The sequence below is a fragment of the Ambystoma mexicanum genome, chromosome 7q, assembly GCF_040938575.1.
Source record: "Ambystoma mexicanum isolate Mex_15411 chromosome 7q, UKY_AmexF1_1, whole genome shotgun sequence".
Taxonomy (NCBI): Eukaryota; Metazoa; Chordata; class Amphibia; order Caudata; family Ambystomatidae; genus Ambystoma; species Ambystoma mexicanum.
In genome coordinates this window covers 406,958,861-406,984,638 of record NC_090941.1, presented here as the reverse complement: position 1 = coordinate 406,984,638, position 25,778 = coordinate 406,958,861, and the positions used below count along the sequence as shown (strand labels likewise).

The 25,778-nt window shown below is 45.3% G+C and overlaps 1 protein-coding gene across 2 annotated transcripts in view; it reads left to right on the top strand.

Annotated features, from left to right (window-relative positions):
- Positions 1-25,778, top strand: part of TDRD3 (tudor domain containing 3) — a 1,496,528-nt gene that overhangs the window by 28,492 nt on the left and 1,442,258 nt on the right. Inside the window, exon 1 of one of the 2 annotated variants that reach the window (XM_069639412.1) lies at positions 3,613-3,693. The exons of the other annotated variant lie outside the window; for it this stretch is intronic. The gene's annotated coding sequence lies outside the window, so the exon portion shown is untranslated. Of the gene's footprint in view, positions 1-3,612; positions 3,694-25,778 lie in introns of those variants that run through there. 2 annotated transcript variants of the gene reach the window in all.

Genomic DNA, 25,778 nt, shown 5'->3' with positions numbered 1-25,778 from the left:
GGCCCTTCTACAAAAGTTCTTCACAGTGGTCTTCAAGCACTCCTGCAGAAAACCTAGATTAATCACTTTAACACCTTCCGGGTTGTAGAGATATTCTGGGCCTTATCTGGCTTCCGGTTAACACCCTGGACATCTCCTTCTCTGTATCTTTCTTGTATTACTTCTTGCTTTTATGTCGTCTTGGGATTTTCAAGTAGAGGACTCCTGTTCCACTTTGTTTGAGCAGTTGTATTGGGTGGACCACTGCAACAAGGGAGAGGACTCCTGATGCACTCTGCTTGAGTAGTGCTATTGGCTTGGCCACTGCAATGAGAGAGATGATGCACTCTGGCTTCTTGCTTTGGCTTCCCGGACCCCTCGCGGTCTTACCGCCCTTTCCCGTTACCTTGTTCTCTGTAGGGACACGGCTCTGGTTCTTCCTGGGGTTGTGGGTTCTTTCCTCTGTGATCTCCGACACCTGCGTGACTCTGCAGTTAGACCACACGCAGTTGTTTTGACCCAGTGTCCACTCTATAATTGTACTAGTTATGACATGGTTTGTGAAGTTTGGCAGTGCACAATTTCAAGCTTCCCCCACTTTGTTTGGGAATCTTGGCACATTGGCACACCATTGGGGTTAGGTTTGTGTAAGTTAGAGTGGCCAGTTGGGAGGACTGTGAGTTTCTATGAGACTTACTTTACGTCCAGTACTTATTACAGTATTGACTGCAGTGAATGGTTATAATTTTACAGGTGCTACTTTTTTATGGCTTTGTATGCGTATGTTTTGGGTGCCGGTCGAGCTGGTCTAAAAGGCTTATGATTATCCAGAAAATAGTATTCATTTTCGGTTAGTAAGTATTTCAACCATTGGCAGGGGCCACGTTTTTATGGGCACACATCTCTGTTGCTCTATAGCCGAGGGCACAGGCTTAGCATTAACACCCGAGTCCATCAGCGCTGAGATGGCTGCCATTTCAGTCCTTAAGAGTAATGGCTGCCTTATACAGGCTTTTCCCTCCTTTATTTCCATTTCACGTATGGGACAGCTTGCGTGTTGTCTACGGTTCGTAATGCTGTTCACATACTCCTAGCCAGATCCGTTTCCTGCAGTTCTGGCATCGGAATTGTTGACCGGTATGTACTCCTGGTGTCAGTTATGTTCGATCCTGATTTACCCGATACAAAGGCTTTAGGATTAATGGATGCATTTTAATTTTGTTTTAACCGATTGAAGCATAGATTGCAGATTGCTTCAGGGTTTGTTCATTCCTGGCTCTACATGTTTGCTGCAATATTGGCGTTTTGACCCCTGTCACACCTGATGAGGTCACCAGAGTTGTCGGCGCCATGAAAGTCTCCCCCAAACTGGTTTCCCCTTGCTCCTCCAGAACCATTAAGGACAACATTGGCTCTCTTGCTCCTGCACTTGCTGATTTCAGCAACCACTCTTTTGCCACTGGATCTTTTCCCCCTCCTCCCTCAAGCACTCCCTTGTGCTCCCCCTCCTGAAAAAACCTTCAGCAAACCCTACTTGTCCATCCATCTACTGCCCTATTTCCATCCATCTACTGCCCTATCTCTATCACCACCTTCCTCAGGAAACTCTTGGAGAAGCTGGCCTTCGCCCAACTTACTTCACGCACTGAACTTGTTGGCGGTTTCCACCATCATCAGTCTGGATTCCGAGCATCCAGAAGCACGGCAACTGCTCTTATGAACACTTGTGAAGAACTGCTCGCATTTCTTGATTCTAACTTTCCAGCTGTCCTCATTCTACTCAATCTCACCTCTGCCTTCGACAAGGTCAATCACTCTATCCTCATAAAACAGCTCCATGATACCCTGAGGATCTCGGAACGGGGACTGGACTGGCTGACCTCCTTCCCAACTGACCGCAATCCCAGGTTATTCTGGGCACCTTCTCCTCCCCTGCTTCCTACTCCACCTGTGGTGTCCCCCAGGGCTCCAACCTCTCCTCCTGGCTCTTTAACTCTTACCTTGCCCTGCTGGCACTTTTATTTTCCACCTTCTCACCTAATTTCTGGGGCTATGCATATGACACACAACTCTTGTTCCAACTTCCTGCTGACCCTCCTACTTCTTTCATCATCCCAGACTGCCTATCTACCATCCAGTCCTAGTCCACTTCCAACGATCTCTGCCTCAATGCCAGCAAAACTGTGATCCTTCCTATTGGGACCCCTGCGCCCTCTTTCTTCCCCTCAGCCTTAGATCCTCTGTGGGCTCTCCCCCTACTCCTTTATCTGAAGCCAGAAACCTTGGCATCATCTTCGACTCCCCTTTCCTTCCTCCCTCACATTTTTGACATTGCCAAGAAGTCCTACTTTCAACTCTTCCTTCTAAATTGAATTCTCCCTTTTCCCCAGAAGCTCAATGTTACCAGAGCTCTGGTTCTCTCCAGGCTAGCCTACTGGAATAGCCTTCTTTTGAATCTACCTTCTTCCTCCCTACGACCCCTCCAGCTAATCCAGAATAGGGGCACAAGACTTATCATTGGCCTCAAGCCCAGGGACCACATCTCTCCTGCCCTAAAAAACTCTTCATTGGCTCCCGCTTGCTGCAAGGATCAAGTTCCAATCCTCTGCATCATCCATAAGGCTGTCTGGGGCCAGGGATCACGCTATCGGCAACTTGCTCTTACTAAGTATTGTACCTCTTGACCTCTACACTCCTCTGGTACCTACTCTGTGTGTCAAGTGTTTCGCTAAACAGAGGGCCAGTAGCCGATCTCTTTCCTCAGTTGACTCCCTCTTCCCTCTTGTGGAACAGCCTCCCTTTCCCTCTTCTTCTTGAGCCGGATCTCCTCAAATTCTGGAAGCTGCTAAAGACACTCCTTTTCACCTGCTCCTTCCCTTCTTCCCTCCTCTGATAATTCCACAGATTGGTCACCAGGGCCCTTGTGTGTCCTCAGGGGCCCTGGCCTCCCACACCTAATCACCTTCAGCCTCCAACCGCCCACAGCACTAGCCTTGGCACTCACTGGCCTTTGCCACGGTTGGCCTGCGTTTACCTTATTTATACAGCTGAAGGCTCCTCAGCACTTACTACACTGGGCACTTACACCTGCTGCTTTTTCATGGGCACTCCAGCACTTACCCCTCGTTCGCTCTTCCCCTTCCTCTTTCTGCACTTGCATGCTCTGAATGCTCACAAGGCCTAGTAGGTTTGTCTTTACTCTCCTGTGTATTAATTGTTTTCCAGCCAATGATCCCTCCCTGTTGCCCTGCTGGCGCTTTGAAACAATTTACTTGTTTTATAAGAGCCTAACAAATGCACAATAAATAAAATAAATAAATAAATACATAAATGGGGTCCGATACGCGTCTGCCCGTCGCACTTGAAATAGACGCGTTAGCATTGACTTAGACTCTTATCTATTTTTGAATAGATTGAAGTAAGGACTGCAGATTAATTCATGATTAGACCGAAACTGGAGGTAAATGTTTGCTTCTTCCTCTCTTGAGTTGAGGCATGCAGGTATGCTGTATTTGCTTTTTAGTTGCATATAGGGAGAGGACCCTATGGTTGTGCTGTCGATCTTTGGTGTCTATATAAGATTTAACAGGGGGTTGAAAGTTAATTTTTGACTCGTGGATTTGTTTCCTTGCAGATGTATCTCTATCCTCTTGAATAAGTATGACACAGTGAACAGAGTTTGGTATTGGTACTGGCTTATCGAGTACATGACAAGTGAGTGCTTTCATTTTTTTTCTGCAATTGCAGATATTCTGTAGGAAGTTTCTAGCGGGTGTTTTCTTTTTCATTTGGTTTAATCGGTCCTGTGGGAGACAGTCAAAGTTATTATTTCCGTCTAAACTATTGACTCGTCTGGAGAGCCCACCCACACTATTAAAATGTTATTGGCCTCCAGATAGAGCTCCCCCACTATCATTTATACTTCTGCAATTTAGGAGGACACTAGTTGACCTTTTCTATTGCGCCTCCAAACCAGCTATTTGAGGTGTTTACAGATACATTTTAAATAATGTAATGTTTGCCAGCAATTTGCACATATATTTGTGATGCACTTTAAACAATTTTGTTTTATTTGCGATTTGCACATCTCTGTGAAGCATTTGCACTTCTTAATCTTTTGCAGTGTTGCTGCAATGTAAGTGTTTTAATTAACGTTTTGTTACATTTGGTTTTGTTTGTATGATTAAATACTCCCTTGCTTCTTCCTACTGTAGTTATTGAGTTAGTAGAGGGATGCTTCCTTAATTTATGAGTTATGTGATATTTATATTTTAATTTTTATAATATTAGTATTTCTATGAAGACGCTTGTGTGATTTCTTTTTAAAAAATAATGTTTTATATGTATGTGTGCTGGTCTACATAGTGGTTCTGGGATCCCTGGTGTTAGAATCCAGCGGGTGGTCTCAGTGCAGTTTGCAGACCTCACAGTCCACCTTTCTGCTATCATGTCACTACCTCCACTTTTTATTCCTTCTGGAGAGTCTGCTCCCAGCTGGCTCTTGGGACGTTGTAGCAGCGTCCCATGCTGTGCGACCTCTGCCTGCAGGAATAGCTTCCCTGTGTCTCTGGTCCTCCCGGTTTGACCCCCCTGGGTAGGACTTGAGTGCTGCTGGCTTCCACAATCCAACTTCTGTAGTCTGTTATTACTTTCTATTTTGTATTGTTGACTCTGGCCTCGCATAATGTCAACATCATCTTGGAAAGTCTCTTTGCCACTCTTCATGCCTCCAGTGAGCGACCTTGTTGCAGTATTTGGTTGGTTTTGCATATGGCTACTCATATTCTTCTTCCCAGTATGTTTTACATTTGTCACAGTCATGGCTTTACGATAACACATGGTTCCATTATCAATGGTGGGAGAAAAGGGTGACGATGAAGGTAGGAGGTTCTGTGACAGGGTTGAATGGAGGCCTTTCCCCAGGTAGACGTCCTTACCCCAGGAGGAGAGTGCCTCCCTATGAAGTCCTCCCGCATATTGCCACCCCTAGGGGAGACAGTTGTGTAGCGGCCTCACCTCCCTAGCCTCATGGGAAAGGGCTCCCCTCTGGGGAGTAGAGACGAGAACTGGTGAATCAACACACTACTTAAGAGTAACAAACCACAACCACCCCTAGCACGCACACACTGTCACCAGTGCCTGTCTCAAATTCCTAAACATAATCACACCACTCTTATCACCCTCTCCATGTTCCCTTCCCTCACAGGTTACTGAGTAAGTCTCTTCACCCCTCAACCGACTGCATCCACCTTCTCTAGAAGCACTTGCCACTAAATCAGATAGCTTAAAGTATATTCACCCACATAAGCAGCACCTGCCTCTAAATTGGACTACTATTCTTCTGTTCTCTTGAAACCACTCCATCTGCTACACGCACTAAAATGGAGAGTAATTTCTTTCTAGCTCCAGCTGCACATCCACTCCTGTTCTAGCATATAACCCTAAATACACCCACTTACAACCATCACCAACCTCTCAAGCCAATTACTTACCTTCTGTACACATCAGCCAGCAAACCTTCCACCCACTATATGTATTGGGACGGTGGGCAAAATGGCAAGGTCCAACGCATATAGATCTTCAAAGGATGAACCCACAACCATCAGACCACCTCCTATTCTTGCAAGCAACCCAATTACACAGTATATCACCCCAAACACTCTGCACAAACACATGCTTTACCTCCAGCCACCCAAAGTTTAACTCCACCGACAATCTGACTTATCATTTCACCCCCCACTTTTGATTCATTCCCACACTGACAAAAGAAACTAAAAACCACCCCCCGAGTGTGGATTTCCTACTCGTGCATTGCCCCAACACCTGCATGCACACAATCCTACCTACCTAAACATGTGCACATGCCTACCTAGACTCGTGCACACTCCTACCTATTGAGGCATATGCACACACCTACCTACCTACCTACCTACCTAAACACAAGGAAGCACCAAAGACTAATTTTGATGTTTAACCCCATCCTCTGACATTTGTCGGCACCCACACAGATCCCTTGTAAGAGGTAACGGAACACACTCATTTAACACACAGAAAGAGGGCCTACTTCAGAGGTACCAGGCAAGTACTTAAACTACCTACAAATCTACAAGAATTCATCGATATGATACCAGACCTTGCTCAGTGCAAATTCATTTTATATATTCAATACCATACAACTACTTAAATCGACTGCCTCCAAACAAACCAGGGGCTCTTCCTGGTTCTTAAGGGACCTTGCATACAGCCATCCACACTGCCCTTTTATCTTGCAACTCCTAGGTAAAATCGCAACTCACCTTTGTACCTAACCAATGAACCCTAATGTAACTAGCGCAGAAATACGTAATAGTTGTGTGCACTGTAACAAATGCATAAATATATAGTATACAAATGTTATTCTGTAGTAAAGATGTTGTTAATATTGTCTCTTCTGGCTATCTGTGTCTTATTTATGAGCTCCTGCACATAGTTATGGTATTCCAGATGGTCTAATGCTTATCAGTACTCTCAGTAGTTTCCTGATTGGGTTTTCTTAAGATAGTTTCTTACAGTCCTTCCTCTTAGTTTGAGTATTACACTCTCTTTCCACTCGACTCTTCTGGTGTTTGATAAATCTTTATAATGGGTGAGGCACCACCACTACTGGGGTTTCTAGGCTCTTTTTCTGACCCCTTAAAGGGATGGTCTAGTAAGAATGTTTATTTAAAAAATAGATAGGCCACATAAAAAAAAAAATACTAGCATCCTCCGTTTTAAAACTTCCTATGTAAAATTTTGAGCTATTAAAGCTCAAAATTCGAAAAAGCAAGCACAGGGGCGCAGCCATTTTGTGAAATGGAGGCCCTCCTGTGCTGGCTTTTGCTTTTGCGGCACTAATGAAGGAAAAGCCAGCCAGCTGTAGTAAACAAAGGCTACCGCTGGGTGGCTTTCCCTTCATTAGTGCTGTAGGCGGAGGACGGGGACCGGAGACCAGAGCAGGAAAGCTGCAGCTGAATCTCGGTAAGTGCTATTTATTTTTTTTACAGAAAATAAGCACTAGCTGCGTTTTTTTTTCTAAGTTTTCCGGGCTGGAGGAGCCCGGAAAACTTAGAAATAAAACCGCAGCTTTAAAAACGTATTTATGTTTGCGGTCGCTTTTGAAGCAACCGCAAACATAAATACAACGTTATTGTGTTGGAAAACACTGCGGTTTTTCGTTCCAAGTTTCTCAGGCTCCTCCGGCTCGGAGGAGCCTGAGAAACTTGGAAAGAAAAACCGCAGCGTTTTCCAACACAACCGCGTTGTGTCTGCCTGAATCTGCTTTACCATTTGGGGCTCTCGGGCTCCCAACGGGGAGCCCGAGAGCCCCAAATGGAAAAGCAGATTCAGGCAGACAAAACGCGGCATTGCGGAAAACAACCGCGTTGTGTCTGCCTGAATCTGCTTTTCCATTTGGGGCTCTCGGGCTCCCCACGGGGAGCCCGAGAGCCCCAAATGGAAAAGCAGATGCAGGCAGACACAACGCGGCATTGCGGAAAACAACCGCGTTGTGTCTGCCTGAATCTGCTTTTCCATTTGGGGCTCTCGGGCTCCCTACGGGGAGCCCGAGAGCCCCAAATGGGAAATCAGCTGCAGGTAGAAACACTACGCGGCATGTAAACATAACCGCGTGTGTTTCTGCCTGCTGTGGCTTTCACTTTGGGGCTCCGGTGCTTCAGCACCGGAGACCCAAAGTGATAGCCACAGCAGGCAGAAACACACGCGGTTGTGTTGGAAAACGCCGCGGTTTTTCTTTCCAAGTTTCTCAGGCTTCTCCGAGCCCGAGGAGCCTGAGAAACTTGGAACGAAAAACCGCAGCGTTTTCCAACACAATAACGTTGTATTTATGTTTGCGGTCGCTTCGAAAGCGACCGCAAACATAAATACAACGTTTTTAAAGCTGCGGTTTTATTTCTAAGTTTTCTGGGCTCCTCCAGCCCGGAAAACTTAGAAAAAAAACCGCAGCTAGTGCTTATTTTTTGTAAAAAACATAAATAGCACTTACCGAGATTCAGCTGCAGCTTTCCTGCTCTGGTCTCCGGTCCGCGTCCTCCGAGTCCCGGCACTAATGAAGGGAAAGCCATCCAGCGGTAGACTTTGTTTACTACAGCTGGCTGGCTTTTCCTTCATTAGTGCCGCAAAAGCAAAAGCCAGCACAGGAGGGCCTCCATTTCACAAAATGGCTGCGCCCCTGTGCTTGCTTTTTCGAATTTTGAGCTTGAATAGCTCAAAATTTTACATAGGAAGCTTTAAAACGGAGGATGCTAGTATTTTTTTTATGTGGGCTATCTATTTTTTAAATAGAAATTTTTACTAGACCATCCCTTTAATGCAAAATATAATCTCGACTCTGTACTTTGTTAGTCTTTCATTCAGGGAGTCCCCCTCTCTTCAACAGTTAACTTTGGTAAATTCTTCCATCCTTACAGGATACTCTTTCCGGCTTTCTCAAAGCCTCATGCTTAATATCTCCACTCACTTCCCTTGGTATCTCGTGATATAAGCACTTACCCTTTTTCAATGTCCCAACATCAATATCATAGTTTTCACAACTTCATTCACTCAAGATAATGTGCCCCAGCGGCCCCCCCCTTCTCCCCTCCACCCTGGTACCTTTGTTCATCACGGGTGGTATTTCGGGGTTTGGCGCTCGCTCAGGTTTTCTACTTTGGTTCCTCGTTTCGTGGATTCGCGACAGCACCGCTCTCAGAGGCGCCATAGGTCACTGCGCTTGTTGAATTCCTGCACATGTCTCCCTCTTCCACTGGTGTCAGCGTAGTTGGATGGCTACAAGCCCACCATGGTGCTTCCGTAGTCATGCCACCACGTCTGTCGGTCCTCCAAACTCCATCCTGATAGCAGCTTTTCCACTGTTCGGGTCGCCGGGTCTCCGGCATCTCGCCCTGTCATTCTCTGCTTCTCCGATTGACGCGGGCTCCGTGGCTCCACTCAGCTCTGCCCTCCAAGGCGTAGTTAAATCACAGCGCTTCCTCTGCGCATGGCGCTCTCTCCTCTTCTCTGATCCTGTCGTCTCGTCCTTCTTACAAACAAGTTCACTCTTAAATCGGGCATCGCAGTTGATCAAGCATTGCCTGGGCCCTAACAAAAGGAGGCGACGTTATTTATTACGAGAGGCAGTCTCATATATGCAGATAAGGTGGCTTGTCTATGGCGTTCCTTGTCGGAACGAGAGTCCTTGTCCCTTGGGGGGGGGGGGGAGTCGCTCCCAGTGAGGTCCCACTTTTACAGACCCCTAGGGAGGGTCTTGCGGAGTGGGCTCACCTCCCTAGACTCCACAGGGCCAGCTCCCCCCTGGGGAGGACGAATCGTCTCGATTCATCACAGGTCTCTTATTCTCTGCATGGTCACTCCCAGAGACTCTAGTATTCAGCATTTTTCTTTTGTATTCTATGAATGCATTTTGCCACTCTTTGAAAAACATAATCATTAACAATAAAATGTTTCATGGCAAACCCATAACATGCATTTCTCTTTTTTCTTTCTGCTTTTCGCACAATAACTCTAATAATGTTCTTAGTGCATCTTCATCCTAAATCGGGGTTCAAAATAAAGATTTAATGGATAGGAACTAAAAGCACCTTCTCAGGCACCGACATACAAGTAGAGCTACAATTTGACAGTGGCGACAATTACTAAAATTCAGTAGCCGGAAAATGTTGGGGACTTGGTGGAATTTCAAACATTCCCCTGAATATCATTTGTATGATCTGTATATGAACGTAGGCATGTTTTAAAAGCAAAGGAGCTTTTGCTCTGTGCTTGCTATTTGAGGCCTTGCTAAGAAAGCACCACAAAACTGTCTCTGTGGCATAGTCTGTCACTGCATGTGGCTGTTAACTTTCAGGTGGCAGAGATCTGGCTTAAACTTTAATGTAAGAGTTACCAGATTGTAATGTTTATTTCGTTTGTAACTTTGGATTATTTGGTAAATGAACATTGCACATGGACATGTGAAGATGTTTTCCGTTCTCTGCAGGCACGTCTGGTATTCCTGATAAATAAAGGGTACCTGGTATATGTCTAAGGTTCTCCAGGTGAGTATACACTGCAAAAACAAGATTGAACCAATAGAACAAAGATGACCGGATTTCAGCTAAATTGTCAACATTTCACAATACATAGTATTTATTTGGTATTCATTCCATATATCAAATACAAATTAAACATGCTACAATAGGCTCAACACAAAACTTTTCCCATCGTTCGTAACTCATTCATAACTCATGTACACCATATTCATACAAAACAAATATTTCATGCATGGGTGTATTAATGTCCCCCTAACATAGTCCAAACTGGAAATGCAAATTTGAAACTCTTATATTTTTTAGATTTAGCCCTCTGTTTTTCTTGCAGGGGTCATATGTCTGTCTGTCGACACGTATTTCGGTTGTAGTCCACTGTGGGTAGGAAACACCTTGCCCAAATAGTATAGTCAACCTTCCTCAGGATGGGGCACAACAGTCCATTATATGTTGCCTCTTTATAGAATGGGGTGAGCCTCAAAATCTATAAAATAATGTTAAGTAAACTTATTACAAACTGTTTCAATACCTGAAATCTTTCATAATTTCAACAACATTTAATGTCTAGGAAAAGCAACCTTTCTCTGTATTGCTCATATCAAACTCGCCTCTACTGGGATTCAGGGGACAGTGGTTTGATAATGGGATGTGCCCCTGGTATATATCCTGTATCGTGGTGTAATGGAAAACTGTATACACCCCTACAAGACAAAAACAAACACAAAGGCCTGTTTTTAGAACCGGTGAGTGGTCAACTCTCTTCTCTAACTGGGTCACATGTATGGGGCTTCATACCCAGGTACTCACTTGTCGTGTTATCTGCCAGGGATAGGTCTGGCGTTGTGAAAAAACATCTCAGCCTTGGCCCTCTTGCCTCTATCACAAAAGAAAATGCCAGATAAATATCAAGCCCTTTGGAAACCATTTAATGACTTAAATGGTGACTGTGTATCGGAGGATTAGCAACCCCTATTGGACCCGACTACCTGATTGTATGTATGCGCATTAATTGAGAGTTTCCCCAGTCTTATTTTTGTTCTGTTTTATGTAGTCTGTGTGTTGTCTTTCTGTTTTTGTGTTGTTCTGTGTCTGTGCATAGGTGTATTATTTTGGTTGTGGTTTCGGGTTTAATTTACATTCTCTGAAATATTTCTGTGCTTATGCATACTTTGAACTGCTTTAATTTACTTACCTATGTATTACTGACCGTTGAGTTCAATTCTTTGTTAAGCTTTTGGTGAAATGTATGCTGATTGTTTGAAAATCTACTAAATAAATTGAAAAATAAAATAAAAAATGCCAGTTGCAAGATCCAAGACACCTTCACAGGCAAAATCGCTCAATTACAATCAAAAATACAAACTAAACAAGCCTCTGTACCAACGACATGCCACCCACCCCTCCCAGCTCGTAATGACATCCCTCTGTTCAAGTTCCAACCAATCGGCACTACCGCCTTCGCCAACACCATTGCTGGCCTCAGACCATCCAGCTGTAAGGGGGACACATTCCCAGCCTCCCTGGTCAAAGAATGTGTTAAGCCCCTACTCCCGCTCTTCACCGCCATCATTAACTCCTTCTTCACCACCTGCACCGTCTCACCTGCCTTGAAAGAATCCTGGGTTTCACTGCTCCTCAAAAAGCCCACCCTCGACCCAGCCAGTCCCACCAACTACAGTCCCCTCAACAGTTCCCTTCCTCCTGAAAATCATGGATAGAGAGTGGCCTATTTACAAATCCAGGCTTTCCTAGAACACCACCACATTTTGGGAACCCGTCAGTCAGGCTTTCGCCCAAAACATGGGACCGAAAAAGATCTCCTAGATCGAAAAAATTAGCATGACTATGACACTGACTTGGGCACCCTTTTGCTGCTCCTACTTCTTGACCTTTCAGCAGCATTTGACCTTGTAGACCATGTGATCCTCTGTCAAGCCCTTACCTCCGCAGTCTACGTCTCCACTGAAGCCACTAAATGGATTGCCTCATTCCTATCTGACAGAACCTCAAGAGTATTTGCCGGCGAGGCTACTGCCCCACCTATGCCTACATCCTGTGGAGTACCCCAAGGCTCATGTGTTTTCCCTACCTTGTACAATGTATACACTAAGCCGTTGTATGACCTCTCAACGTCCTTTGTATCTCGTACACAAACTACGTGTATGACACCCAAATTCTCATCCACCTCACTGGCGACCACCCTAGGCACTCTCTCATAATTAACGAGATCTACCAGGCCATCCAATCATGGATGGCCTCACATAGCCTCTGCTTCAACAATGAAAAAACAGAACTCCTCCTCATCAAGCCCCCTGCCCACCAGAACAGACTGGTTCGAGTGTAAGAATTGTTCACCATTGACATTCGCAACATCACTGTCACTTCTTCCTTCAAGATGCTTGGCCTCTACCTCGACTCATCACTGACCATGTCCCGCCAGGTCAACCACCTTCCCTCCACATTGGGCTATGCTATCAAGCTCATCAACACCAGCAAACCTTTCCTCACTTCAGACACTTGCCTTGAAGTGGCCCAGGCACTTGTAGGGCAAAACTCAAATACTGTAACTCCTTGCTCTGCGGCACCTCTGAAAAGAACCTCCACAAACTACAAACTACCCAAAACAATACCCTCAAGGCAGTACTCAACATCAGTAAATGGGACCACATCTTGGAGGCCAGAAAAGCTGGCCCCTGGCTCCCAGTCAAGGAGAGAATCAACTTCAAAATTCTGTCCCTCACCCACCGATAGGTCTCGAATGATGCACCATGCTACCTTGCGGATAAACTCAAAAGACATGCCCCAGCAAGGCCTACAAGATCCGCCTACAAACATTCCCTAATTACGCCCAGGTTCAAGCGGTCCAGAGCAGGTGGCGCTAGCTTCCCAGGTCCGGACACCAACACTGTGGAACAAGCTACTTCAACACCGGAGAGACGCACTCTCATACATTGCCTATAGAAAGCAGCTCAAAATTTTGCTATTTAACTGACATTTACCGCCCCCCCCCTGTCTATTTCCCTGTGACAAGTGTAGATTCCCATGGACTACGTGCGCTGCTATAAATGTACAGATAAATATAAATAAATAGGGACATGCACCCAGGCTATAACAAAACATTCTTCCTGCACTGCATCCCTCTTTCTTTTGTTTTTAACAAATATTTCCTGCTTTCCCCTCATATTGCGTTCCCCTTGCTAATTTTTTTTCTCCAGCAAACTAAAGTCTGTGTTACCTTTTTCAAACATACAAAAGCACAGTGCCTCTCTTTTGAAGTTAGGGCTTCCTTTTGAAATACCCTTCCTCTTGACATTTGGAGCACTAGTTCTCTTAACACTTTTAGAAAAAAAGCTTAAAATGTTTCTCTTGATCATACCCCTTGCTCTGTTTCTTTATAAATGTTTAGTCTGGTAGCACGAGTGCTTAGATACCCCATGGGTGGTTATTACAGATACAAATACCTTCTAATTCAAATGACATTTTAGTTAATGACATGCTCATTTGTGAGGCTAATCTTATCTCGGTAAAAGCTATGTGATTGGTATGATGTTTGCAGAAACATTTGAAATTAAATTAACAGTATATGACAATGTGCAAAGCCAAGAAAACAAAATCGGAGCGCTCCAGTTTCCCATGGCCATGTGTGACAACGCCATCCGGTCCTGCTTGGAAGAAGGCTTCAAACTGGATGCAGCTGGAAATTCAAAGTCCCACAAAAGGCACATATTCAATGTCTAAACTAGTGGCAACATTTTCATTCACTCCATCAACAGGTATCTCTGATTCTATGAACAGTTTTTCCAAAGCTTTGAGAATCCAAGAAGTCATCCAAACGTCATCAAGCTCAACACTTGTATCAGATCTTCATCAAAACGTAAGTGCTACTGTGCTATTCCTGCTACCACACTCTAATCCATTATGGTTTGAAGCAGAACATTTCTAAACCCTTCCACTGCTGTTCACAAACCTTATAAAATGGCCACCTCACTTTACCCCATAACATCAATCAAGAACATCCTACCATAAAAGGAGTTCAGCCTACAACACCTCCTTCCACAGTTCCACCACAGTCATTTCATCATGTTTTTATCACTAGGGCCTGGGATCATCACCCCTCTTACTCGCTCTCTTCATCTGAACAATATGCACTTTTGGTGACCAAGCCATACGTAAAGATGGGCTCAATCAGGAGCCAAACGTCCCCTAAACACATCATTGACTAACATAAATTGATCACAGAAAAGGAACCAATGCCTACTAATTTGCCTGACTATACAATTGTTTGGTGACGCTGCCATTACTTACTACTTTTTACGATTTAAGGGTGGTTAAAAAATACCCCATACAAGAATAGAATAAATCCAGGGGCTGGAGGAGCCCTAAGCCATATTACCAATTTGATCTATACAGAATTCCAGAAACACTTGTGAGGAACCAGGAATGAGCGACGGGCACAGAGGACTCATGGTGATTGACATAAACTTGTATTAAATCATAAAGGGGTTGGAAAATGCTTTGATGTCCACAATCTTGAGTTATTTTCCTACTTCAACCAAAAACTAAGAGCCTTTCTGTGTCAAGATGTCCAAAGCAAAAAAGGTCCTGTTTCTGACATCGTTTCCCAGCCCAGTAATTCAAAGGTGTTTTGGGTATTGTCTTTGGCTTGAAAAAGTGCACAAATGTTCAAGTTCAACAAAAAGCTATAAATTCAACAAGTTCCAAATGGATAATGTTCACAGTTCCAGGGAATGATTCCCTTCCTCAGGTTTCTCTCCACCAAAAAAAAGTTCTAAAGAATAACCAATCTCTCTCTCTCTCCCTCTCCCTCTCCCCTTTGCTCCCATGTCCACCTGACAGCTTGGCTTCCCTGGCAGTCGCTAGCCGGTAGAATCTCTTTGCAGTTCTCCACTGCTCCTTTTTTGAACTCCTGCATTACTGAAGGGAGTAGTTTGGAGCCAATTGGATTTCTCCAACAGCTAGACCACTCACTTTGGTCTAGCGGAGCAATCTTCATTCTGGTTGCTCTTTTCCTTGTGTCAGTCCTTGTCACTGATGCAACAACAGGATGTTTAAAAGTTCTATGACTGCGTGTTGGATACTTTTGAGGGTTACTGCCACAATATGCCATGAGGGCCTGAGTTACTGAAGGTGTATCCCAAAAAGGCAATGGGGATACCATGACTTGCCCAATGATGTCGCTCCACCCCCCTGAGGTTTGCCTCACCCCATGTGGTCCTCCCTCAAATAGCCACCCACATAGTCCGGATCAGGTAGCAGCTGCGTCCCCTGGCCACATGAGGAGAGGCTACCTCTGGGAAAGGAGTGATGACCTGTCGGGAAACCAGCTCCCCGTACCGCCAAACGTTATGCCAAACATGCAAGTCCCGAATCCCCGAGATCTTTGGAGCCGAAGCGTTTCGTCTCCTCACGTTTCCAAACCCTCTGACAACGCTGGGGGTTGCCTTGGAAACGCTGGTTGCCCGAGCACGTACGTGCACGACTACGGCGTGTGCAACGTTCCCCTCACGGTCACGTGACTATGTATAAATCTCCGCCCTCACCATAGAACACTGCTTCTGAATTTTGTCATTTGGAGCTCTCTTCTTGTTGTTACCTGTTGCCTTGAACCACGACCTTGTTTTTGCCCTACGGATTGATATTGGACACCCCTGGCCTCGTACTTGATACTTTGTATTCCTTGACTTCGGAACGAACGACCATTCCTCTTGCCTTACGTTTTTCTGTCTTGTCGCCTCGGAACTCAATTCCTGCACGTCCTGTTACACGGAATCAGTCATCTGTTTTTTCCCTGGACCTTTCGCGAGCACAAACTCTCCTCTTCATCCATAAAGGAACTCTTTTCACTTTTGGGGACTTGTCACACGGAACGCATTTACTTTGGGAACTTGTCACGGACTTCCATTTCCCTACAGGCGTCCGCGTGCCGGCGAGTACAGGTTTAGGTTGGATTGTCTTTATTTTGGAACCACGCTCCTCGGACGGACTTCCTATTTCTTCTGGGTTTCCACTTCCACTGCTGGAACATTTTCACGGACAAGCACGAAGACTGGTTTCCTGGATATCTCTGGCCTTCCGCTCTGTCTGACTTGCTATCATTGCCCAGAGGTATCCCACTAAGTGAGTACTTTGGTTTGCTCAGTTATTGTTTGCTCTTGTTTGCTTCGTGAACCCAACTCCTGACACTGTGTTCTCTGTCTAGGCGGCTGTGTTCTGACTCACCATAAATCTTCTGGGCAATTCCCCTTCCAAACAGTCCTTTGGTACTATTGGGAGTTGCATTGTCAGGAAGATTTCTACGGCTACACTACGTGCTCAACTGAACCCCGGTCTCGCCACCAGGTCTGCGTGGGTGATTCCTCACATGTCCTCATCAGATTAATCTCACACTCCACTCAGAATGTTGATAATTTATATCAATTTCACAATCCCCTTCACATCCCACTATTGTTTGTTGGTTTACGGCTACACTACGCGCTCAACTGAACCCCGGTCTCGCCACCAGGTCTGCGTGAGTGATTCCTCACATATTCAGAAGCCGTATAATTAACCATGATGGAAGCTGCAGACGACCCGTTGGCAGCTTTGGTTCAGTTGGTCGCTGGTTTACGCACAGATATGACTGCGGCTCATGATGCCACCCAGCCTCGGGTCGACGCCCTGCAAGTTAACTTACAGACAGGTGGTGGTGCTAGTGCCCCTCCTTCTGCTTCTGCCCTTGGGGCAGGCGTTCCTCGACAAGAGAACCCGCCTGTTTACATGACGGCACAGTTTCCCTTGGCCCCTCCGGAACGTTTCATGGGGGATCCGAAGACGTTCCGCACTTTCATCAACCAATGTAGGCTACATTTCTTATGTCGTCCTACGTCTTTCCCTGATGCCACTATCAAGGCGGCTTTTGTGTTATCCTACCTTGGGGGAACAGCAGCGGTCTGGGCTAATCCTTTATTGGAACAGGGTAGCCATCTTTTGTACGATTGCGATGCCCTCATTTCTGCTATGTCCCGTGTCTTTGACACTCGGTACAAGTCCCAAGCCTCAGATCAGGAGCTGCTCTCCTTACAACAGAAGGATATGCCCTTATTGTCCTACTTGGCCAAGTTCAACCAACTGGTAGCAGAGACGGATTGGCCTGAGGCGAAGAAAGGGGCTCTGTTTTATAAAGGTCTTTCAGACTCACTGAAGGATGTTTTGTCCACTGTGCCCGTGGTTCCTGCCGCTTTTTCTGAATTGGTGGACCTGGTTCTTCAAATCGATGCACAAAGGGCAGAACGCAAAGGGGAAAAGAGTCTGGTTCCCTATCCAACACCAGTATCTAGTGATCAGAGCCATGCTACGCCGGAGCCTATGCAGATAGGTACCCTCAGGGCTCCTCTGTCATCTGAAGAAAGAGAGACCCGCAGGAAGAACAATTTATGTTATTACTGTGGTTCCTCGGAACACTTCTTGAGACAGTGCCCCAAGAAACCATGGAAACAGGGAAACTACAAAGCTTGGCAGTAGAGGGAGCCCCTTTGTCGAGTCACACTAATGCGGGCTCTGATACCATGGTTTTGTTTCCCATTACTGTTGACATTCTCGCTCCTTCAATGGTTTCTTATTCTGTTGATGCAGTATTGGATTCAGGGGCTACTGGGAATTATGCTGATAGTCAGTTTGTTCAGGACCATGGTATTCCTCTGATTCCCAAGCCTTCCCCCGAACTGGTCAACGCCATTGACGGCACGACTCTGTTATCAGGGTTGGTTACCGAACAAACGGTGGATCTCCTTATGACTACGTCCTCTGGTCATACCGAAACCATAGCCTTTGATGTTATTACAGCACCCCAATTCAAGCTCATCCTTGGGTTGCCTTGGTTAAGGAAGCATAATCCGTTAGTGGATTGGGCTAAAGGGACAGTATCCTTTCATTCAGAATTCTGTGCTACGTCTTGTGGGACATTAGGATCCTCATCTTCGGGACCCAGTACTCATCTATTGGATTCCGCTTTGGTCATTGGAGCAGTCATGACTATGGTATTGCCTCAGGAGTACAGAGACTTCAAGGACGTCTTTGACAAGAAAGGCGCTGAGATCCTACCACCACATCGACAGTATGACTGTCCCATCGATTTGGTTCCTAATGCCACTGTACCCTCTGGTCGTGTCTATTCCCTAACCCAAAAGGAGGATGTAGTGCTATAGGAGTATCTGCACAGGTCCTTGGCTTCTGGCTTTATCAGGCCATCACGTTCTCCGGCTGCATCGCCTCTTTTCTTTGTCCCGAAAAAAGAAGGCGATTTGCGCCCTTGCATCGACTACTGCGCATTGAACGCTATCACCGTTCGTAACCAGTACCCAATTCCGCTTATCTCAGTTCTTTTAGACCAATTGGGTTCTTCTACCATCTTCACTAAATTCGATTTACGGGGCGCTTACAACCTGGTCAGAATGCGGAAGGGTGACGAATGGAAGATGGCTTTTAAAACTAAGTATGGCCTGTATGAATACTTGGTTATGCCGTTTGGCTTAAGCAATGCCCCAGCTACGTTTCAATATTTTATCAATGATGTTTTCAGTGATTTACTCGACAATACTTCATTGTATACCTTGACGATCTTCTGATCTACTCCCCTGATTATGATACTCATGTTCAGCATGTCTCCACAGTGCTTCAAAGGTTACGAGACCATCATCTCTATGCGAAATTAGAGAAGTGCATCTTCCATGCCAAGCATGTTGAATTTCTGGGATATGAAATCACGAACCAGGGAGTTGGTATGAGTGATTCCAAAGTAAGGGTTGTACTGGATTGGCCTGCTCCTACGTCTATCAAGTCCTTGCAGTCCTTTTTAGGATTTGCTAATTTTTATAGACGTTTTATACGCTCATTCTCTGCCGTTGTTGCCCCATTGACTACCCTTACCAGCCCTAAGAACGGGTTCAAATGGACGGAGGAAGCACAAACAGCCTTTGACAACCTCAAAACAGCATTTACCTCCGCACCAGTCCTCCAGCATCCCAAGCCTATGCAACAGTTCTACGTGGAGGCTGATGCTTCGGATCAAGCAGTTGGTGCGGTGTTGTCTCAGTATTGCAAGGACACGGGTTTCCTTCATCCTGTGGCGTTTCATTCCAGGAAAACTACCAAATATGAAACGAACTACACTGTCACCGAGCGTGAACTGTTGTCTGTGCGTGATGCTTTCAAAGTTTGGCGACATCACCTCCTGGGTACTGATACTCCGGTTCAGGTCTACACTGATCATCGTAACCTTCTTGCTATGCAGTCAGTGAAATGCACCACAGCCAGGCATGCCAGGTGGCACAAGTTCTTTTCACAGTTCAATTTTCAGATTACATATCGTCCCGGAGCTCTACATTCCAAAGCGGACGCACTCTCAAGGAGGTATGGGGATAACTCCTATCCCAAGGACTTTGGTGGCTTGGTGTTACCTAATCAGGTCATATGCTCTTGTACCTTGAAGCCTTCATTAAAGGATTCCATTAGAAAATGGGTTTCGGGGAATCCTCTGGAGATAGAGCGCTTTAACATGATGATTGTTAACACATTGCCTTATGTCAACGGTCGTCTGTTTCTTCCAGATGTTGATTCCATACGAACAGCGTTACATTGGGGTCATGACTCTTTGATTTCAGCCCATTCCGGTTTGCGTAAGACCTTGGAGCAACTTAAGAGATGGTGCTGGTGGCCTTCAATGCAGAAAGACATCTCGGATTACATCTCTACATGCGCCGTCTGTGCCCAGTGTAAATCCACAACCATGAAACCCATGGGATTGTTATGTCCCCTTCCGGTTCCGCGCAAACCATGGACTATATCATCTATGGATTTTATCACAGAACTCCCATCCGTCCAGGGCTTTGATACCATATGGGTGATGATCGATTCTTTCTCTAAACTGGCCGTGTTTGTTCCATGCCAAGGTCTACCTACGGCACCATTATTAGTGGATCTGTTTCTTCGCCACGTTTTCTGCTGTTTTGGTCTACCGGACATCATAATATCCGATAGAGGCTCGCAATTCACTTCGCGTTTCTGGAAACACCTTACCACGTCCCTGGGGGTTGATGCGAGGTACTCTACTGCTTATCATCCGGAAACAGACGGTCTGATGGAACGATTGAATGCCACTCTTGAGCAGTACTTACGTTGCTTGACTATGCAGCATCAAGAGTCCTGGTTGTCGGTGTTAGTGGCAGCCGAGTTTGCATATAACAACTCGGTTCACACTTCCACAGATACTTCTCCTTTCCTCGCCTTGTATGGTTACCATCCACGTTCTTTGCCATTGGATCTTCCGGTCTTGTCAGACAATCCCGCAGTCCAAGACAGTCTTAGGGACATTACAATTCTGCATCAACAGGTACATTCTCGTCTAAAAGAAGGCCAGGAACGTTCTAAGGACAACGCCGACCGACATAGGTCTCCCGCGCCTGATTATCTCCCGGGTATGTTGGTTTGGCTTTCTACCAAGCACCTCCGTATTCCCACGAGAAGTTGTTTGAAACCCAGATACGTAGGTCCTTATCGGATCAAGGATATCATAAACCAGTCTGCAGTTAGACTAGAACTACCGGACAAATGGAAGATCCATCCGGTTTTTCATGTGTCTCTTTTGAAACCCTGTTCTGAAGGGACCAGACTCCCCGTTCGTCCACCTCCAGTCAGGGTACAGGGTGAGGAAGAGTATGAGGTGAAGGCTGTTCTTGCTTCTAAGATTTCCCGAGGTGTTCGGTATTTCCTTATTGACTGGAAGGGTTATGGTCCCGAGGATCGCACCTGGGAGCCTGAATCTAATTTGCATGCTCCAGTTCTTTTGGCTCGGTTTCTGGCCTCTCGGGGGGGGGGGCGGGGGTGTGTGTAAGAGGGAGTGCATCTTTGGGGGAGGATACTGTCAGGAAACCAGCTCCCCGTACCGCCAAACGTTATGCTAAACATGCAAGTCCCGAATCCCCGAGATCTTTGGAGCCGAAGCGTTTCGTCTACTCACGTTTCCAAACCCTCAGACAACGCTGGGGGTTGCCTTGGAAACGCTGGTTGCCTGAGCACGTACGTGCACGACTACGCCCTGTGCAACGTTCCCCTCGCGGTCACGTGACTCTGTATAAATCTCTGCCCTGACCATAGAACGCTGCTTCTGAATTTTGTCATTTGGAGCTCTCTTGTTGTTGTTACCTGTTGCCTTGAACCACGACCTTGTTTTTGCCCTACGGATTGATATTGGACACCCCTGGCCTCATACTTGATACTTTGTATTCCTTGACTTCGGAACGAACGACCATTCCTCTTGCCTTACGTTTTTCTGTCTTGTCGCCTCGGAACTCACTTGCTGCACGTCCTGTTACACAGAATCAATCATCTGTTTTTTCCCCGGACCTTTCGCGAGCACGAACTCTCCTCTTCATCCAGAAAGGAACTCTTTTCACTTTTGGGGACTTGTCACACGGAACGCGTTTACTTTGGGAACTTGTCACGGACTTACATTTCCCTACAGGCGTCCGCGTGCTGGCGGGTACAGGTTTAGGTTGGATTGTCTTTATTTTGGAACCACGCTCCTCGGACGGACTTCCTATTTCTTCTGGGTTTCCACTTCCACTGCTGGAACATTTTCACGGACAAGCACCAAGACTGGTTTCCTGGATATCTCTGGCCTTCCGCTCTGTCTGACTTGCAATCATTGCCCAGAGGTATCCCACTACGCGAGTACTTTGGTTTGCTCAGATATTGTTTGCTCTTGTTTGCTTCGTGAACCCAACTCCTGACACTGTGTTCTCTGTCTAGGCGGCTGTGTTCCGACTCACCGTAAATTTTCCGGGCAATTCCCCTTTCAAACAGTCCTTTGGTACTATTGGGAGTTGCATTGTCAGGAAGATTTCTACGGCTACACTACGCGCTCAACTGAACCCCGGTCTCGCCACCAGGTCTGCGTGGGTGATTCCTCACATGACCTCATCAGATTCATCTCACACTCCACTCAGAATGTTGATAATTTATATCAATTTCACAATCCCCTTCATCGCAGTAATGATCTCCTGTCCTCTGGGATATGATAACCACTTCTTGGGCTGGCCTTACAGTTTCTGAACAGCTGGATAATCCAGAATGTCAACATCTTTGGATGTAGGAAATGGTGCAGTATGTGCATGTGGAGAATTAAGGGAGCAAGTGACTTATAATGCCTGGTTAGTGGCTTGCAACTTGAAATGTTTACTTCTCGAAAACATGCACATATTTCAAAGAAACCCACAACCCTACAATAAGACCCTTATGCAAGATTGCAACTTCACTACAGAAATTGGCTCTTCCTGAAATTGAAGCCCACAAAAATAGACTCCAAGGCAAAAATAGCAGAATAGAGAAAAAAAGTCAAAACTTGGAATGCCCATAAGTGGCATCATTGCTCGAAACCTGCGATGTAAAATACACACTAGACTGCCACAAAACCATTATGCAAGCTAAAGAGGCCTACTGTGCTAAACAAAACATATTTGAGTCGCTGAATCAGACAAGTGAAATCTATTCAAATAAATCCCCCAATTCATCTCAATAGCACTGCAAAGGCTTGCTACTACTACTTTTAAAATCTTAAATCGCAAACTTCTGTAAATCCCTCACAAAAAGAGCCCCAACTGCCCCCTGTACCTCCACCAGCTGTAACCCATATTCACTCACTTCAAATCCATGGAAGAAGAAATTAAGGATCTGGAACAATTATTCTAAGTATTTAACGCTAAGATGTAACTATTTTGTGCCTGATTGATGAAGACCTTCTTGAAAATTCATAACTGACAAATCACAGGTCTAGTTAATGTGTCACTCTGAAAGGTCATCATCCCAGTCCATTTGAAACACACAATTCCTCACTCCCCTCTTGATAAAATAGTCTGCAAAATATTGGCTGATCTACCACATATTTAAAAAAAAACAATTCACCAGTCAGTTGCAAGATTACCTGAACATAAAATGTCATTCTCCATGATCATAAGTCTGAATTTATGACTGAAAAGGGTACTCGGTTCCCGCTTGCTGAAATGAGTTGAAATCATCACTCTGGATGCAGACAAGCAAGTAGACCCGATACTCCTTGAAAAGTTTAAACGAAAGCGGGGAGGACTGTCCAGCTTGTTCTTAGAATGGTTCTGCCGCTTCCCATCCAGTAAAAGCCAGCACGCACGAGTTGGAAATGTGATGTTTTTCTTCCACAGAACATTTTGTTGAGTGTGCCAGGGGAGCGTTCCAGCACCCCTTTTTGTTTAATATCTGCAATGCAGGTATTGGAGCCGAGCCATTTCAATTGGACATGCACTGCACCCAATTTCAATTCTGATATTGGCGGTAGGGGTCATAATAATGTCACCATATACCTAGACCATGCCCAGCTCTGCATGAAGGAACGCTGTGAATGCGTAGACAGAGCCAAATAACATGTCCTTGTGTTTGGGCAAATCCAATTAACTAGCCCCTTAGTCTTGGATTTCCCACTTCTATTTCCCACATAGTCAGAAATCTAGGTGTCATATTTGGTGTAGCCCATACCTTTGCACCCCAGCTAATGTATCTTCTCAAGTGCACAAACCAACAGCTTTTCATGCTCCGACGTTCTGATTTCACATGGCTGAAAGACCTGGTCTCAATATGCTTATTGTGCGAAATGGAATATGGCCTTCCCCTCTCTGCCCTTATCATTGCTAATTGGACAAAGTCGAATACAGCACTGCTGGGCTTAGTTGGTGTACTGCTGTGTGGCAGTGCAGTACTAACTGAACATAATTGCATGTGTTCTTGGTGTGCCTTGTGGGCATAATGTAACCTGGCACTGCTGCCCTTATTGGGCATAATTGAACCCAGACTGCTATGCTAACAACCTGTATCTTTCATAACAGAGAGTGTTTTTCTTTCATGCAAATACCTGCTAAAGTGAGTATCTGGATGTTTGATAACAATAAAGTTGTCAATACATTGTGTAATACATTACCATTATTATTTGACTTTTTATTGGAGCATGTAGGGCAGGTAACTGACAATTGGCACCCAGGGGATCCCGGCCAGTCAATCCGTGTGCATGGAATGTGGGCGTTATCTACAAAGAGAGCCTGCATTTCAAGTTGTGTAACTGACTCCATATCTCCGAGTGCTCCAATTTCAGCCTTTTCTGGCTCCGTCGCTCTTCTTTGCTGTTCAATCTGTACCTTCCCTCATCCCTGCCTTCCAGTCCGCAGCTCTTCTGTGGCCATGTCACTCAGGATAGGCTGCCTGTTTGCTCCAGCCATCTCCTCACATATGTTCCCTCTCATCTAGCCATGGAAATGAGGGGCTCGCCCTGGAACCCCATAATCCATTTGCATAGCAGCAATGTTTATTTTCCCATACATCCACTCCACAGGCCGTTCAGTTGTCATGATATGTGCTTATTAGACATGTTCATGGCCACATTGGGGCCTATTAACCTGGGCCAAAGGCTGTTGCCACCTGGCAACGGTCGTCGGAATGTGGCAATATTGCTTAGGGATGCAGTTGTAATAGCTGGTGAGTACACAAACGACAGCTGTAAATCAGCCAAACGGTTGGCTTTTTTAAAATACCTTTTTAATACTTTCACTCACCTCCTTTTCCTTGCAATAGGCAGAATGTATTCCTTAATTAATAAGGAGCTGTGATGTATTTTTTATAATCAAGTTTTTATTAAGTTTTTCCTTTAAATCAATGGTAATGATCATATTGTTAGTTACACAATCATCACAATTCCCAATTCCCACATACATCATTGTCCGTCTATCTCCCCTCCCTTCAATCTTCATCCACTGTACTCGTTTGTATGGTGTGTATTCCAGACCTTTTATCTAATGCTCCAGATAAGATTTTGAAGTAAGAGTATTTTACAATGTTTTAATGTTGGGAGTAAAAATGATTTTTTGGGAAGTAAAAATGTGAGTCCATTTCCCAATGGAAGTAATGTTTTAACTGGAAAACAGAAATGTTTTTGTAATAATTATTTCATTGTACCTAGATATTCATGCACATTTAAACATACACGTTTACTTCTTCTTATCAGACATTAATAATAGCAGTTTCTCCCTGTGCTACTACATGCACTTCTGGTCCAAACATATCCATGGAGCTGTTTGAGTGACAGCAGGGGCACAAGTTCCTGGGTGTCTATTTACTATTTTTTCTGTTGTGATTACATTTTTTGGGAGTATTTGCCTATTTCTAGGGAGTACAAGTGGCTGATACACCCATTATCTGTAGGGCTGCTTGTATCTATTCAGACAACCATGTTGCACTTCCCCATATCTTCGGATACTTCGTTATGCAGCTCCAATTCCTGTATGTGATCTCCTCCATTTTACAGCAATATTCCCTTCCTATCTCCCATGTTCCCATGGTTGGCATTCCCGGAGTCCCCCATTTTGTTGCTAGATCCCTCTTCACCCCCATTGTTGCGGTATGTACCAGTTTCTCCTCCCATCTCTTTCCTTCATAGCCCCCTCGTATATGTAATAACAGCATCTTAGGATCTCTCGACACTATGAGGCCCAGTATCCTTGAGATCTTGGATAGTACGTTTTCTCCTGATATAGTTTTGTTATTACTTTCCCTCAATTTTTCCGGAAAATAGATTGACCTCCAGGGGGGAGTGTTCTGGGAGGTCCATTTCCCTTCCGAATTGGGCCTCTACGGCATATCTCAATCTGGCATATGTACATGAGT